We start from the raw sequence: 18,572 nt of genomic DNA on the forward strand, positions 1-18,572 counted from the left end.
AGAGCGGTCACCGCCGCGTCAGGAACAGAGAGAGCGGTCACCGCCGCGTCAGGAACAGAGAGAGCGGTCACCGCCGCGTCAGGAACAGAGAGAGCGGTCACCGCCGCGTCAGGAACAGAGAGCGCGGTCACCGCCGCGTCCGGAAAAGAGAGAGCGGTCACCGCCGCGTCAGGAACAGAGAGAGCGGTCACCGCCGCGTCAGGAACAGAGAGCGCGGTCACCGCCGCGTCCGGAACAGAGAGAGGTCACCGCCGCGTCCGGAACAGAGAGAGCGATCACCGCCGCGTCAGGAACAAAGAGCGCGGTCACCGCCGCGTCAGGAACAGAGAGCGCGGTCACCGCCGCGTCCGGAACAGAGAGAGTGGTCACCGCCGCGTCCGGAACAGAGAGAGCGGTCACCGCCGCGTCAGGAACAGAGAGAGCGGTCACCGCCGCGTCCGGAACAGAGAGAGCGGTCACCGCCGCGTCAGGAACAGAGAGCGCGGTCACCGCCGCGTCAGGAACAGAGAGAGCGGTCACCGCCGCGTCAGGAACAGAGAGCGCGGTCACCGCCGCGTCAGGAACAGAGAGCGCGGTCACCGCCGCGTCCGGAACAGAGAGAGCGGTCACCGCCGCGTCCGGAACAGAGAGAGCGGTCACCGCCGCGTCAGGAACAGAGAGCGCGGTCACCGCCGCGTCAGGAACAGAGAGCGCGGTCACCGCCGCGTCCGGAACAGAGAGAGCGGTCACCGCCGCGTCAGGAACAGAGAGAGCGGTCACCGCCGCGTCCGGAACAGAGAGAGCGGTCACCGCCGCGTCCGGAACAGAGAGAGCGGTCACATAAAGGGTCTGGGTCCAAATGCAGGAGAGTGTATTTAATTGACAATAAACAGATAAACAAACAAACAAACGGCCAACACGGCACACACGACTGGATCTGGGCAGGAGCAGGATTCACATAAAACTTGAAAACAGAGACAGGAAACAAACCATACGGAAGACAGCATACAGGAAACAATGCAGACTCACCAGGGTAGTGGAAGTGTGGAGATTATAAAGACAAATCATAAGTGTTATCAGCTGGGGAAGACAGGTGACAATCAAGGCAGGTGCAACAATCAGGGAAGTGTAGTGCAGGGAAGGGAAAACAGCGACATCGTGTGGCGAAGGGAAAGGCAGCAGCCCAGAGTCATGACAATACATTGAAACAAAAAAATATTTCTACTTAAATTATATTTTTAATTCAATGCATTACCTGCTGTGTCTTTGTAATTATTTGTGAAATGTATTATTATTTTCTGAGTAAAATTTGTTTAGTAAATTGTTAATTGTTAAGATTTTTTTTGTGTAGTTTTTATTATTATTATTATTATTATTATTATTTGTATTATTATTATATATATATGTATGTTACATTGAAAAAAAAATAGTGAGTAAATTAATTATTTATATTTTTTTTTTAAATTGTTTAGTAAATTAATGTAAATTAATTGTTAATCTTTTTACAGTGTAGGTTTTTATTTTTTTATTTATTTTACACACACAGGTAACCGGAATATTTTTTTTTAATTTAAATCAAAACATGTTATTTAGCATAACTTGTGTCAACTTAAATACATTAATTTATTCCAACAAAACTCATTTTCACAGGTTAAATGAGGTAAAAATGGTTATTTCAGGTAACCACTTTTTTATAGTGCATATGAATCTATAACAGTCATTCACTACAAGGGTACCATATCAAAATACCATAGTATTACCGCCTGATACCATCATTATGACACGATACCAGCACAGTCCTTTTATACTGCATAAGTAAGCATAACTTTCTGTTTCACAGCAGTTTTATTATTTGTCTGAGGGCGTTTCTCCTTTGCTTTTGATGTATTATACAAATACATCCGCACAATATGGCTGTGTTGCAGCGGTGGGACGTTTGCCATCTTCTTGCATGGCAAATGAATCACACATGTGAGCGGCAAACACAGTCTCATTCCCTCCCAGCACAGCAGACAATAATCTGTCTGTTTGACGAGACCATTACATTAGCAACCCGTCAAGACCTTAAAGTTCAGGCTAACATTCTCCGTAGATAATAAAGACAAATTGGAACAGGAAGGTGTTAGAAAATTCCCGAGAGCTGGATCTCCAAATGCTGTCAGTTAGGATCTCCTGTGTAATTTCATCTGTATCCTGTGGGTAAACATGACTTCCGATCTCCCAGAAGTCTCAAGGCCTCTCCATTCATTAAAAAAACGACTTTCTTTGGTCTTAAATGCAGGACCAATTTTTCCTCTAACATTTTTACTAAGGGCTCCTCTGTCTGCAGCTGGCAAACAGGCAGGCGAATGCGGATGGCAGCGCTGGTTGTTTGCACTTCACTGCTGATGCTCTTAAGCTTGTGCCAAAGTGTGGCCATTTGGCTTCTACAACCCACTAGTAAATTCCACACAGATGTTCACTTATAAACCCTGCTGCTCTATAAAACATGAGAATTGCACTGAGCTTGAACTGTAAGTGAAAGTTAGTTTTGTTGAAGGTGCAGTGCTGTGGGGTAATCAAAAGTATAGTGATAGCAATAACTGTTTTTCAGTAGCATGACAGTAGGTCAGTGGCTTTCAAAAGAGTCTAGCTTGAAAACTGCTGTTTCAGTTCCAGGTGAAAAAGTCCACTTCCAAAATGCACTGCTTTTTTCACCTGGGGTATCATTGAGATACTATTGTAGTTAAAACTGTTATATCAAATGTATTAAAACAGTTTGTATTGTCTGTTTTACCCCTAAATGGCACTTTAAACGTATATGCAAGTATATTAAAGGATTAGTTCACGTCCAGTATAAAAATGTCTTGATTATTTATTCACCCCCATGTCATCCGAGATGTTCATGTCTTTCTTTTTTCAGTCGAAAATACATTAAATTGTTTGAGGAAAACATTTCAGGATTTTTCTCCATAGTGGACTTCAATGGGAGCCAATGGGTTGAAGGTCCAAATTGTAGTTTCAATGCAGCTTCAAAGGGCTCTACACAATCCCACCCAAGGAATAAGGGTCTTATCTAGTGAAATGATCGGCCATTTTCTTATTAAAAAAAAAAAAAAAGTACAAACTTTTTAACCACAAATGCTCAACTTGCACTAGCTTGAGCTTGACTGAAGTACAGACCCAGTGTTTACAAAGAAAACATGCAAAGAAAGTCAGATGCCTAAAAAAAGTTAAAACAATGTCAGACAATTTTGAAGTTGGAGGAGAAAATTAGATGTTTTTTAGAGTTTTTTTACCCTACCCTACCTTTTTGAACCGGAGTACGCAGACAAAGAACTAACTGCGTGTGACCTTTCCAATGTAATTACGTAATGCGTCATGGATGCAGAGCTAGTACAAGATGAGCATTTGTGGATCACCACCTGCTGATGCCCATTGAAGTTCACTATATGGAGAAAAATCCTGAAATGTTTTCCTCAAAAATGCTGAGGACAACTGAGGGACTCCTATGCAACTATTACAGAAGGATCAAATGCTCACTGATGCTCCAGAAGGAAAAATTATGCATTAAGACCGGAGGGTGAAAACTTTTGAACAGAATGGAGGTGTGTACATTTTTCTTATTTTGCCTAAATATATACATTTTTTTCATTTAGTACTGCCCTTCAGAGGCTACAGAAGATAGTTACATGTTTCCCAACAGAAAAAGTAAGTTACATACAAGTTACGTTTTTCAAATTCAAAAGGCTCTTAAAGCATCGTGTTTCCTTCTGAAGCATCAGTGAGCGTTTGAACCTTCTGTAACAGTTGCATATGAGTCCCTCAGTTGTCCTCAGTCTGAAAAGATGGATCTCAAAATCATGCAGTCATTGTTGGAAAGGGTTCAAATACACAAAAATGCTGAAAAAACAAATAATTTGTGGGACCTGAAGGATTTTTCTGTTCTGTGAGTGTATTAATTGGCTATTTGTTATTAGTGTAGCTATAAGAACAGTTTACTTTAAATTATAAGTAGCTTTTAGCTTGGCAAGCTACAGTTTCAAAGTCCAGCACCGGAAAGGTGTCTGCCAAATGCATAAACGTTAGCGTGTTAGCGTCAGCTAGCATCTGCGTTGGTCTCCGGTTCCCCATCTGTTCACTAAACTAACTGGTACTGTTTGGACCATGATCAGAAATCTGCAGATAAAATATGATGTAATGATACCAGAACTGTGATCCTAATTAGCTCAGTGGAGCATTTAGAGTCTGAGACCGTCAGCCGCAGAGTATCAGGACGCGCTGTAAGAAGCTACATAAAAGTGCAGATAGTAACACTAAACCTGGGAAAGTCTGACTATCATCAGATCTGAGCAGAACACGATAGGTGTACAGATGGTGCCGGGCTGCGGTGGTTGGTGGTCGGTGAGCTGTTGCCATACAGTGTGATGGAGAAAAAAGTGTTGGAACCAGCTGTCAGCCGCCTGCGTCTCCTGGACCGAATTCCTGAGATTCCCCCGCACCGGGCCGTCTGTGTTGTGTGGCATGAACGCCGGCTGAGCGCAGGCTGAGCTGGCAGACCATGAATAGGGTTAGTTAGATTTCAAATATCTGCTGATGAAAAGGGCGAGAGCTGAACTCAAAGACACAACCACAAAGACATGCTTTCATAGAGAGAGACAGAGAAGGAAAAAGAAAGAATACCACAGGCTGAGAGAATGTAAAATGATTCTTAGATCAATAATAATGCTGTAGAAATAAGCAACATTTTTGCTATTTGTTGCAGTTTTTTTTTCTTAATTCATACTTTTAGAAACACAAGCTTCTTTTTTTTCTACGTCTATGTTAATCCAGATATTTTTAAAAATGTTTTTGTTTTAAAAAGCTCTCCTTCGACACTAGCGTTTTCCAAAAGTTTTACATCCACACTGAAATGTTGGTAAAATGCTTAAAAAACAAAATGCAACTGCCCTCATGTTTTGCTGCAGGACAACTATTGTGAGTGAATTTACGAATTTCGTCCTTGCAGAACTGTGATATAAAAACTCAAAGTAACATAATTTATATATTTTCCCAGGATGCACATGAATCGTTATTATGGTTGCATTTTTGACCATTAACTAGTTTTACAGTACCTTGCAAAAGTACGCATACCCTTTCATTTTTTTCACATTTTGTTATGTTGCTGCCTCATGTTAAACTGCTTTAAATTTCTTTTTTTCCACATCAATCTGCACTCCATACACCATATTGACAAAGTAAAAACAGAATTGTCAACTTTGTAAATTTATATATAAAAAAGTGCATTGTATAAATATTCAGTACTAGTAACTCAGTACTTAGCTGAAGCACCTTTACAGCATCAAGTATTTTTGGTATGATGCGACAAGCTTTGCACTTTAACATCTGACAATTATCTGCTATTCTTCTCTCCACCTCTTCACATCTCAAGCTCTCTCAGCTTGGATGGGGGCAGATGCACATTTTTAGGTTTCTTCAGAATTATTTGATTGGGTTCAAGCCCTGGCTGTGGCTGGGCCATTCAAGGACATTCACAGAGTTGTCTATTAAGCCACTCTTGCAGTGTGCTTGCATTGCCCTGTTGGAAGGTGAACCTTCTGCCCAGTCTGAGGTTCTTAAAGCTCTGGACTGGGTTTTCATTAAGGCTATCTCAATATTTTGGTGCACTGAGCTTTCCCTCTACTCTGATAAGTCCTTCAGTCTTTGCCACTGAAAAACAGCCCCACAGCATGAGGCTGCTAGCACCACACTTTACTTTTGGGATGGTACTCTGCAGGTGATGGGCAACGCCTGGTTTTCTTCAAACATGATGCTTGGAATTGAGATTCACCAGACCAGATCTTTTTCCTCACAGTCTGAGGGTCCTTTACACTGTAAAAAATTTGCTGTAGTTCTGCAGCTGGTTGCCAGTAACTTACTGTAGATTTTTAATTTATGTTATTTACTGGCAACAGTTTGTTCAAAGTTAAATGAACATTAAACATTAACAAGTCTTTGTCTTTACAGAATAAAACTATAAAATAACAACCTACTGCAAAGCATTCTGTTGCCAGTAAATAGCATAAATTTAAATCTACAGTAAGTTACTGGCAACCAGCTGCCAGTAATACTGTAATTTCTACAGATTTTGTTTACAGTGTAGGTACTTTTTATGCAAATGCCAAGTGTGTTTTTATGTGTCTTTACTCAGGGAGAGGAATGAGTCTTGCCAAACCACCATAATGCCCAGATCGGTGGAGTGTTGCAGTGATGTTTGTCCTTCTGTAAGTTTCTCCCATCTGCATATATGATTATGGAGCTCAACTAGAGTGACAATCAGCTTCTTGGTCACCAGTCTAACCAAGGCCCTTCTCCATCAATTGCTCAGTTTGGCCAGGAGGCCAGCTCTAGGAAGATTCCTAGTTGTTCCAAACCTCATCCATTAAGGGTAATAGAGACTACTCAAAGTGTACATCTACAAGCAATATGACTGCTTTTAAGCTAAATTTCAACAGTTTGATTACTTATGCAATTGAGAATAGTTTTTTTTTTGAGAATATATATATTTGCCATTATGTTGTATGGAGTTAGATTGATGTGGGAAATAAATAAATGTGAAAATGTGAAAACTGAAGGGGTATGAATACTTTCACAAGGCACTGTATTTGTTGTTGTTGATTTAGTCATGTTTAGTAAGCTGTTTTGTAATTTCTTGAGATCTCTATGTCCTGTTTTAAAGGCATTTCAGTGTTTTTTTTTTTTCCTTATAAAACTTTAGTTTAAGATGACTTTAGAAAAGAAGTAAGAAGTACTTTAGAAAGCTTTGTAGAGTTACTATATATAAATAAGTAATTAATACCATAATGGATTCTAAATTGGATTACTTGTCTAATGGACATCTTTGACAGGATGTAATAAACTTTTACAAGGATGTGCAGTGATTTTTTTTTATTTATTTATTTATTTTTTTATTGTATGCACCTGGTCACAAACACAAACACATCGAGGGATGTGCAAGGGATGTTTATTTATAAGTCATGGCAACTTGACATTTAAGTTTAGTCAACAAAGTTATTTAAAACAATTACATAGATGGATTCAACTCAAAAATCCATGCAAACCATTGACCTCAATTTTTAAAAGTACTACAAACATCCAAAACACTCCAATCACACTCACAATTTGTACCTATTTTGCAGTTTGGATTTCAGAATTCTAATTAATTTTACATTTGGCAACTTGCTTTCATCCCACTGATGGTTAGGTTTAGAGTTGGACCTTTATGCTTACATTTTTCCAAACAATTCACATGTAAAAATTCATTAGAAATCGCCACATCGTAAAATAGTTATTGAAATCAGGTTGGAACATCTAACTTCTTACAGCATGATTTTAGGGAAGTAGTGGAATGTGTTTGAGCAAGGAGGAAGAAACAGGGAGAACGATGGTAAAAGAAGAAAGACTGACATGAAGACGCCAGTCAAACGCTTGTAAGAACAACCAAACAGGTGTTAGACGGTGTACGATTTCAGCTGCAGCGAGAAAGAGATGGAGAAACAGAGGAGTAAAGATATGTTGATCTTCACAGTTGACAGAATCGAACAGGTCATGGAGCAATCTGCTGCTCTACAGGGAAATATGTTGGCGCTACTCATCTTTACAACAGAAGAATGAAAACAACTCATTGCTTTAGTACGAAATGGATTCTCATTCTGGTTTCATTTTAATATACCACAAACTAGTAGAAACATGTATTTCTCTGTGGTTGCTCTTTCATAGCGTATAGGAAATTTAATAGAGCTTTGAACTTCGTCTGGGATGTTTCTCCTAAAATTCCTGGAAAATCTAAAAATAGGTGCAATTGAGAGTGCAGCAGGAGTATAGAGCTATACAATGTGAATAGCAGCTGAGATTATGAAGTCTTAGAGTTTGATGAGAAATAGTTTTCGGATCACAGGCTATAGTACTTCATGTTGTAAAATCAAACATTTGAGATATTTGAGACATTTCTTTTGAAACTTTTTTGCAGGTGAAACATCAAAAGGAGAGGTAATTTGCTTTTAATCTAATTTCAGAAGACAAAGTATTAAAATATAAAAGATCTCATTGCATTTTTTTTTCTCTCTAAAGACTACAAGCAGTAAGACTTTTTAAAAACTTTTTTGCTCTTTACTATTCCTTGCAGCTTTTAAGGTTTAAATATATCATTTTATTTGTTATACAGTTCTTGAAGTATTAGATTTGACATTGTAAATCTTTCTGACCTATGTTTGGGCTCTTCAAAACACCAAAACATAAATGTTTTCTACAAATAAAGGTTCTCCTATGACATCAGACTGGAAAACCCTTTTTATTTCTAATTGTGGCCTTTATTTTGAACTGTGAATAACTCTTTTATGCTTAAGAAACCCACTGGCTTTCTTTCATAAACAGTAATTTGTAAGGCAACCAAAAACAGCTGTAGGAGTGAATGAGATTCAGTGTACGTATTAATGTGACTCATATTAGTGAAGCAAGAGATTTACGGGCTGTTTGTAACACGTTCGCAGGAATTCATGCCCAGAACTCAAGATGCTCAAGACACAATAAACCCAGGAAACACTTGACAGACTGTGTTTGTTATATGGTGCAATATTTTTTTTCCATTATGGTGGATAGACACAAAGACTGTGAAAGATTTTGAAGTTAACCTGTCTGGCACAGAAAGATAACAGGAGGTTTTTACAGAAGAAACCCATCAAGTAGAGCTCCATAAACACTAGAACTACAAAAATACACTTTGTAACAGTTCCTTGGAGGGAAGTTTATAGACTGACACTTGGTTCCTTACACAAAATGTCTCACATTTGACTTTATAAAAGTCATTTTCTGGTTTCGTTCTCATTTTTCTTCTTTATTACAGCCTTCTGTGATAAGGGAACCTTGTTAAGTTAAATTGTTCTTTAAAACTTCCATGACTAGTGCTGCAAAGAATCCGGGAGGGTTTCACTCCGTTAATGGATAAAATCTTGAACCAGTGCTCTGATCTGATCTGAAGAACATGCAGTATAACATAAAGGACATTTTTAGTGTTCAAAGACCCATGTAATAGCTCAGCCAAAAATAGTGCTTCATAAGAAGCTGGATCTTTGTTGAACCTAATCTGCTCAGAAGAACTTTATTAGTAAATAATAATGTTTTCCAGAGTTAAAATGCTTTTTCCTATCTCAGATTAATATGCAGATATTCGAAAGTTAATTTCCTGCTGTCTATGTTGTGGAATCAGAACATTAATCAGTTGTTTTATTTATTTATTTTTTTACTACCCAAACAAAGCAACATTATCTCACATTATCAAAAGTTTATGACGGATTCTACATGTTTTGTTGAGCAAGATTACCTTCGCAAATAAAAATAACTTCATGAATTTTGAAGCTTAAATACAATCAACAGAAATAAAAAGCTAAAGGCTGTTAAGAAACTCCACAGTTGCATGACTCCCAGCCATTTTGGGCTGAATAAATATAAAATATATTTATATATACATCGCCTATATATTAAATGTTTTATAGTTTTCATTTTAGCTTCAAGATTTTATTATTTTTTTATGTGTTTATTATTGTTATTCATATATACGGTTAGAGAATATATAATTATATTTTATAATTTTTATTTATTTATTTATGAATGTATTATTGCTGTATGCATACAGCAAAAATAAATAAATAAAAGTAAAAAAAATCTAATTTTTTTTTTCTAAAAGGACAAAATGGCTGGAATATGATGTAAATACTGATAAATACTGATATATAAATATAAATTATAATTAAATTATATACTGATATATAAATATATTTTCTAACAGTATATATGAATAACAATAATAAATACATAATAAATAATAAAATCTTGAAGCTAAAATGAAAACTATAAAACATTTCATATGTAACAATATGAAAATAAAAACTAATGCAAAATATTAATAAATGCTATAATAAAATATAAGTATCTCAAAAACTTTTTTATTTAAAATAAATTAAATACATTTATATGTTACAGTGTAAAGAAATTCTTTATTTTTTCAATACAAAACAAATATCAAACCTTTTAAGAAGAAGTCTTTAAATAAAAGAAACCACAAATTCTACTCAGCTTTTTTCAACATAATAATAATTATTATTATTAATAATAATAATAATAAATGCTTTTTTTGAGCAGCAAATCAGCATATTACAATGATTTCTGAAAGATCATGTAATTGGAGTAATGATGCTAAAAATTAAGCTTTGAAATCACAGGAATAAATTACATTTGAAAAGATATTCAAATTATCATTAGTTTTACTGTAAATGCAGGCTAGGTGAGCAGTAGAGAATTCTTAAAAAAAAAACAAAACAAAAAAAAACTTGAAACAAAAACACACTTTGACACACGTTTTATTTAAATGCTCTATAGAAATAAAACTGTATTTTATTAGGACCAAGAAAATGTTGATCCAGGAAAATTCTACCTCCAAAATCAGTCACTTTTTTAATATCACCATTGCCGCAATTTTATAGCAATATGTCACTCAAGGCTGTGCATTACAGTGATTTCACCATGATTAAGCCCACAAGTGTCTAGGCACACCCTCTGAACCGTTATAAATTCACCACTTCGCGTTGCACGATGGGAACAAGTACGATTTACAATCTCAGATTCCCCGACCATCCCAGGAGGGACAGTAACAGCATGCATAAAGAATGCGCCGGCCAAACACCTTGAGCTCCGGCGCTCTAATGACCCGCTGATGAAAGCGCCTGCAAGATGATTCTCTTTGCTTTTTTTGTCCCCAGAAGCAGAAACGTCGCCTTGCGTTTGCTGACTCATCAGTCTGATTTCATGGGCAGCTGGACTCTGATCCCCCCAACCGGCCCATCTGCTGGATGAGAGTGTGTATGTGTGTGTGTGTATGTCTGTCTGTCTAGTCTGCTGGGAAAAAATGAGGAGTGCTGCTCTGGGACTGAGAGCTCTGTGTGTGTATGTGTTTGGCTCTGATGTTCTCAATGGACAGTATGGTTCGGCCAACTCACTCAACAGCTGCTGCCCTCAAAACCACCAACACAATTACAGCTCACACATACAAGCTCTTTTATAACCCACTACACTGGCAACTACATATTCCACCCTCATTTCTCATCTCTTTCTGTTTGTAGAAAAATTCTGTCTCGTACTGTATCTAGAGCAATAATTCAGATTTGTTTTAGTTTTAGTCATTTTAGTAAAATTTACTTTCAGCCTAAAGAAACAGATCACCCCAAAATGAAAATTCTGTCATTAATTTCTCACTCTCATGTTGTTCCAAATCTGTAAGAACTTTGTTAATCTTGGGAACACAAATTAAGATATTTTTGATGAAATCCGAGAGCTTTCTGGCCCTGCATAGACAGCAACACAACTACCATGTTTAAGGCACAGAAAGGTAGTAAGAACATTATTAAAATAGTCCATGTGACATTAGTAGTTCAACCAACTCGATTTCATGGCAATTCATACATATTTTACAAGATGGCCAATTCGTACAAATTTGTACGACCTGGATCTTTTGAAATTGTACCTTCTGTGAAAAATGGCACATATGTTACAAGGTTGCAAATTTGTAGCAATTCATACGAATGACCACCCCTAAACCTATGCCTCATAGAAAACCTACAAAATCGTGAGGTTGTACGAATAAGCCACCTCATAAAATACGTACAAATTGGTCGTGAGATAGCGTTGAGTTCAACCATAATTTTATGAAGCTACGAGAATACTTTTTGTGCACAAAGAAAACAAAAACAATTACTTTATTCTAGGGATGCACTGAGATGAAAAATTCTTGGCCGAAGCCGAACAAAATCAAACACTGGGCCGAAGGCCAATTACTGAACACGGTTTTTCATAATTTCCCCCCATGTAGTCTGCCAATTTTTTTCACCATTGCATAAATTAAATAGCCAAAACGTGCTTTTTGCAGTTTTGTCTTGCTTTTCAAAGAAAAGAATCAATTACAAAACAACAATTTAAAAATGTTTACTTAAAGGAGTAGTTCACTTTCAGAACAAAAATGTACAGATAATGTACTCACCTCCTTGTCATTTAAGATATTCATGTCTTTCTTTCTTCAGTCGTAAGGAAATTATGTTTTTTGAGGAAAACATTTGAGGATTTTTTTCCATATAATGGACTTCTATGGTGCCCCCGAGTTTAAACCTTTAAAATGCAGCTTCAAATGGCTCTAAATGATCACAGCCGAGGAAAGAAGGGTCTTATTTAGCAAAACGAAAAAAAAAAAAAAAAAAATTATATACTTTTTAACCTCAAATGCTCGTCTTGTCTAGCTCTGTGTGTACTCTAGAGATTAAAAAGTATATAAATTGTAAATGTTTTTAGAATATAACCGTACGTTTTGCTAGATAAGACCGTTCTTCCTCGGCTGGGATCATTTAGAGTCCTTTGAAGCTGCATTTTAACTGCATTTTGGAAGTTCAAACTCAGGGGCACCATAGAAGTCCATTATATGGAGAGAAATCCTGAAATGTTTTCCTCAAAAAACACTATTTCTTTACGACTGAAGAAAGAAATACATGATCATCTTGGATGACAAGGGGGTGAGTACATTATCTGTACATTTTTGTTCTGAAAGTGAACTACTCCTTTAACACTCAATATTTTTAACATTCTAGTAGATATTACAACCTACCAACAGAGCACAATTTAACTAAATTAATAAGTTAGTAAAATAATATTCTTTGGCCATTTTTAAGACCCCCTTCTTTTGATGTATGAATAAATGCAACCTTGCTAAGCAGAAGATGCTTCTTTTAAAACATTAGAATATATTACAGATCCCAATTTGAACACTATGTGTGAATGTTATAATTTGATAATTTTAACATTTATTAATAAAGCTGTTGCAATTATTATCATTATTTTTGCATTACTTTTTAATTTTATAAAACAGAACAACAGTAAAATTACAACACTAACATTTATGAATGTTGACTTTTATTTTATCAGGAAGACCTCAGTACTTATTTTTGTTGACAGCAGATTTATGAATGATTCTCATTACGCTATTTCAGCTCAGATTTTCCTCGCGCTTTGGACTTTGAACCCTGGCTAACGAGTTCAAGCAGCGCTGTCCGAATACATACAATGCATGCATGTATTAAAAACATAACGTTCTGAAGTTTATTTACTGATGGTTTAAGGCCATTTTGCAATTTCAGTTATCATACAATAATCAGCAACAAGAACCCCTTTCTCTTCTCATCGAAGACTAAACAGTCTTTCAATTGTAATGATTTTTGCGTCTTTCTCAGACAGTTTTAAATGCTTCCACACTGTCTACATGTTTGCTGCGTTCGATCGCGTCCATAGACTGTAAAAAAGATGGACAACGCGTTTCCGCTTCTTTCCACTATTCATAGGGACCATGTGACGTCACTGTGCTTTATCGCCGCCATTTTTGTGTCCGCGCTACCTGTTTTAGTCTATGGTCACAGCAGCCACAACTACCAGAGGAAGATCAACAAAACTCCCAGAATGTTCACAACAGGGATACAATATGCCCGGGATATGTTGTTCTGTTAGCTGTAACAACAGTCATCAGAAAAAAAACCTAACTACAGATTTATTCGATCTCAGCAGTGCTTGAAGTGGGTCGGTATGCATATAGCCTTTAGTGTACCGGTGTCATTCACGCAGGTGCTTTTCACAGCAGGGTGTTTTTTCGGCACAACAAGAGTAGTGCAATAATAATTAATTATTGACTAAGATTGTAAATAAGTAGATGATAACGAAAATAATGCCTTAAAATGAAAAGAATCAGTTAATTACATTTTGAACCGATCAACTCGTACGTCAAAAGATTTAGTAAACGAGAATGCATTCAAACAGTAAGTTCAAAACAGTGCTATATGCAGAGAATAGTGACTTACAGTACACCCAGATGCCGTAAATTATTTGTTTCAGTGTGTATTAGGCTTAAGAGCAAGAGTGTTTACAGTTGAAAATTGAAAATAAAGGAAAATTAAATAATAAACGCTAAACTATTGTACTACATAGCGTTCGTCATTGCAACGCCTGCAGTAAAGTATATACATGTAAAAAAGGTTCTTAAAATAATCATATTTGTTTTGCTAAAACTATTTATGTACAATTACCCTAAAAATGATTTGTCATACAAAAATGGCACACACACAAATCATCATCCCGAGTAAATGGTACCATTGTGAATTGTGACTGGCTGCACAAGTGATGTAATAAACTAAAGTAAACTAAAATGTTATGCGGCCATATAGTCTGGATGAATGAAAAAGCATATTTTTAAACAAAGAAATCGCATGCTTTTGGTGCTTGAATTTGAGCTTCAATAATGAGATCCGGGTTTATGAATACACAAAACGTGAAAGACGTCTTCCCTTGGCTTGCTGGATGTTGGGCTTATGCTCAATAATCACATTTTTTTGCATTCGGCAAAACTAATTTGCCGAAATCTAAGCGCGGACTGTATTAGTGCCGTCAGCGCGAGTCCCGTTCGCTGTGAAGTAGTGACCAGCCGGCAAAGGATTCTTCCAGGTCTTAAAGCCTTCACCGAGCGACTACGTTCACAATAATTTACACAATCTGTCCTAAACATACAATCAAGTCAAATACACAGTGTGGGAAGTAGTGATAAAAAGTAATTTCTTGTTTCAATTTATTAATAAATCTCATTTAGATGCGCTGTGCCTGTTATCATATCGGACACAAATATGGCGGCGAGCATAGCGGAAGTGACGTCTTTGGTACCCATGGATAGAAAAGTGAAGCCAAAACAGCTCAATATGGCCGCTACCATCTTGGGGGAAGTTACGTCATTTGGAGCCAGAGCATGCGCAGTAGAGGTTCGTTTGGAGCCAGAGCATGTGCAGTAGTGTCGTGAGGCGGAGCCGTGGTGTCAAAGTCCCGCCCAAACTCCCGCAGACCCAATCGCACGATCACAATCATGACACCACACCCCGTTTTTATAGCATCAAATAACTACTTAAAAGCAAACTTATTAGAAAAACGAACACCTGAGCATGAATCAGCATTATAAGAACTACCTCACACGATGGAAATCACCTTTGGAAAAAAATTATTTGCCATGTAATTTGATTATTTAGTTTGGCTCACGTCCCATTAGATTACATGGAGAGGGCGGGGTTTATGACCTGTACTGCAGCCAGCCACCGGGGGGCGATCGAAAACTTTCGGCTTCACTTTTCAGGACACCTACGGCACGCTTGATCGCGTCACATCGTTATTCGTTGTAATTATTCTGTCTTTTCACTTATTCAAACACCAAAAGAGCTTTTTTTTTGCTATTTTCGGCCAAATAATTTCGGTGCAACCCTATACTTTGTTCAATATTTTTTTCTCTACCGTGTCTTTGACGCGTGTTCACCAGAGTACAGTACCACAACACATGCTTGTGGTGCTCAAAGGTTCGCTGCTGGCTAATGTAACTGATTCCATGGTTTGTAGAAACCTGGCACAAAAAGATAGTAAGGACATGTGACATTAGAGGTTCAACCAACCCGATCTCACAGCAATTCATACATATTTTACAAGGTGGCTAATTTGTACAATCTGGCTTGTATAAATTTGTATGTTTTGTGAAAAATCATACATATTTCACAAGGTGGAAAATTTGTAGGAATTTGTACGAATGACCACCTCTAACTCCGCCCCTAAATCTAAAGGTACAAAATTGTAAGTAAGGTCATACAAATTTGTTTAAATTAGCCACCTTGTAAAATACATACAAATTGGTCAGGAGATAGCATTGGGTTTAACTGTAATTTTATGAAGCTACGAGAATACGTTTTTTCTCGTGTGCTCACAAGAGTACCATGATGCATGTGTGTGGTGCTCAAAAGTTTAACTAGTAGTGTTATTCATTGGCTGCTGGCTAATGTAACTCATTTCATGGTTTGTTGAAACTTGGCACAGAATTCACCTGAAGTCGCGTGTGTATGCATGTCATTTTTACAAGCTATTTTACAGCAGCTTAAACCGTGGTTCATCCAAACAGATTTCAGAGCTGTTTGTTTTAAAAAGAAACATCTTCCATGTACATCTATCAATGTTTCCCTGTAGCTGTAAATATCACTAATTCTCTTAAAGGCCTTCACTAACGCCAAAAAAGCTTTTTAGCTCCGTAAAGCGACACCTGCGGCGAACCCGCTGAACTCGGTTCGCTGATGTCATGTACTATTGCATCAAGGGGAATCTGACTCAAAACAAGAGCGGAGGCGTACAGAGTCGTGAGGCGATCCGAAGAAGCTCAGTCACCTGAGAAAAAAACGCTTGATTGCTTTGACGTCTGAACTGAATGACTTCAGTGGCTGGGAAGCCCCTACAAAACTACCCATTACCTCCCCGGTTTGAGTGCATCCTGGGAAAGAGCGCTCACATTCACACACACAGTGAGTCTTTGGATGATCAAAGGTGCCAGTGGACACTGATGCAGATCCATGGGGATTATCACCAGATGAAACCGCACTGGAATTTCAGCACTCAAGTCAAATCCCACATCACACTGAGTGACAGACTGAGGGAGGGGGACTTAAACACTCATTATGAGTCACCTTCAGTTTTAATTAATCATCATGTTGCATATATGAAATATTTTAATTACGCTTACACTACCAGTCAAATGTTTTCAAACAGTAAGACTTTTAATGTTTTTTAAAGAAGTCTCTTCTCCTCACCAAGTTTGCAATTATTTGATCCAAAGTACAGCAAAAACAGTATCATTTTTAATTACTTTTGATATTTTAAATAACTGTTTTCTATTTGAATATTATGTAAAATGTAATTTATTCAAAGCTACATTATTTTTGTTAAAACCATATTTTTTTATTATTCTTTAAAGTGTTCAAAAGAACAGCATTTATTTGTAGTATTATAAATGTCTTTACTGTCACTTCTGATCAATTTAATGCGTCCTTGCCAATTAAAAATATTAATTTATTTTAAAAGAAATGACACACAAATTATGAACAGTAGTAAACATTATTTGACCTGTTTAAGTATTATTTATTTATACAGTCAAGCCCCAAATTATTCATACCCCTGGCAAATTCTGATTTAAAGTTACTTTTATATAACCAGCAAGTTTTTTTTTTTTTTTTTTTTGTTTTGACCGGAAATGAGACAGGCTTCTCCTAAAAGATAGATAATAAGACGATGTACAAGACATCATTGTGGAAAAAAAAATAAAAAATCTCAGCTTTTATTTACATTTGAACAAAAATTATTCATACCCTTTGCAAACTGTCACAGTCTATGGGAAAATCCAAAGTTCTATACCATTCCAAACAGTCCAAGCTGTTCTAAAGCATCCTAATTACTCTGATTCATTGGGAACAGCTGTTTTAATCAACTCGAGAGGTGAAAAACAGAAGCTCTCTGATGTTGGTTTGTGGACAGTCATGGCTAAGACAAAGGAGCTCACTGAGGACCTGCGGCTGCGCATTGTGGCTGCTCACAAGTCAGGAAAGGGCTATACGACCATATCTAAATGTTTTGAAGTTCCAGTGGCTACAGTGCAAAGTATTATTAAAAAATACAAGATGTTGCGCACTGTGAAAAATCTCAGAGGATGTGGTTGGAATCCAAGAGTGACACCTGTGCTGGCCAGGAGGATAGTGAGAGAGGTGAAAAAGAATCCAAGGATCACCACCAAGGCCATCCTGATGAATCTGGGCTCTGCTGGTGGCAACATCTCAAGGCAGACAGTCCAACGAACACTGCACACCGCTGGGTTCCACGGACGCAGACCAAGGAGGACACCACTTCTCCAGATAAGGCACACAAAAGCTTGCTTGGCCTTTGCAAATGCTCATTTGGACAAAGAAGATTACTTCTGGTCTTCTGTTTTATGGTCAGATAAAACAAAAATTGAATTGTTTGGCCACAATGATGTAGCTGTCATGAGTCTGGTCTGTGTTTGCTGTGTTTGTGTTTAAGGACTTTTATTTTGTTTATGGCCGGCCCATCGAGTATTATGTGTGATATACTCATCCACATAATACTCGATGGGCCGGCCATTCTGAAAAATGGAGCATAGCACACTCACGGGGTTGAATGAACTTCCTGCTAGATCCATAATTTTGGTCAGTTGTTCTGTAACGTTGCTGGAAGATACAAGGCGAAAGAGGATCTAGATGCAGTAGTTTATTGGGAATCCATGACAAAACAATAAAATCCAGAGGGTACCGGAACTCAGACAAGGGCAAGAGACAACCATTACACATTTAACAACTGACAAACCACAGTGGAAATACAAGGACTATTTATACACAAGACAGAGGTAATGATCTAATTAGTAACCATAGAAACTAACAGGGGAATGGGCGTGGTGTAATAAGTGTCCATGGCAACAAATAGGGGAGCAGAGAGGCAGGGAAGCAGAAAATAAAGGCACAGAAACTACAAAATAAAAGTCCTTAAACACAAACACAGCAAACACAGACCAGACTCATGACAGTAGCCTTCATTTGGTGTAAAAAAGGAGAAGCCTTTAACCCTAAGAACACCATCCCTGTCAAACAGACAAGTGTGTCCGTCATCCACACTGTCAAACATGGTGGTGGAAACCT

Source organism: Garra rufa, chromosome 16 (assembly GCF_049309525.1).
Source record: "Garra rufa chromosome 16, GarRuf1.0, whole genome shotgun sequence".
Classification (NCBI taxonomy): Eukaryota; Metazoa; Chordata; class Actinopteri; order Cypriniformes; family Cyprinidae; genus Garra; species Garra rufa.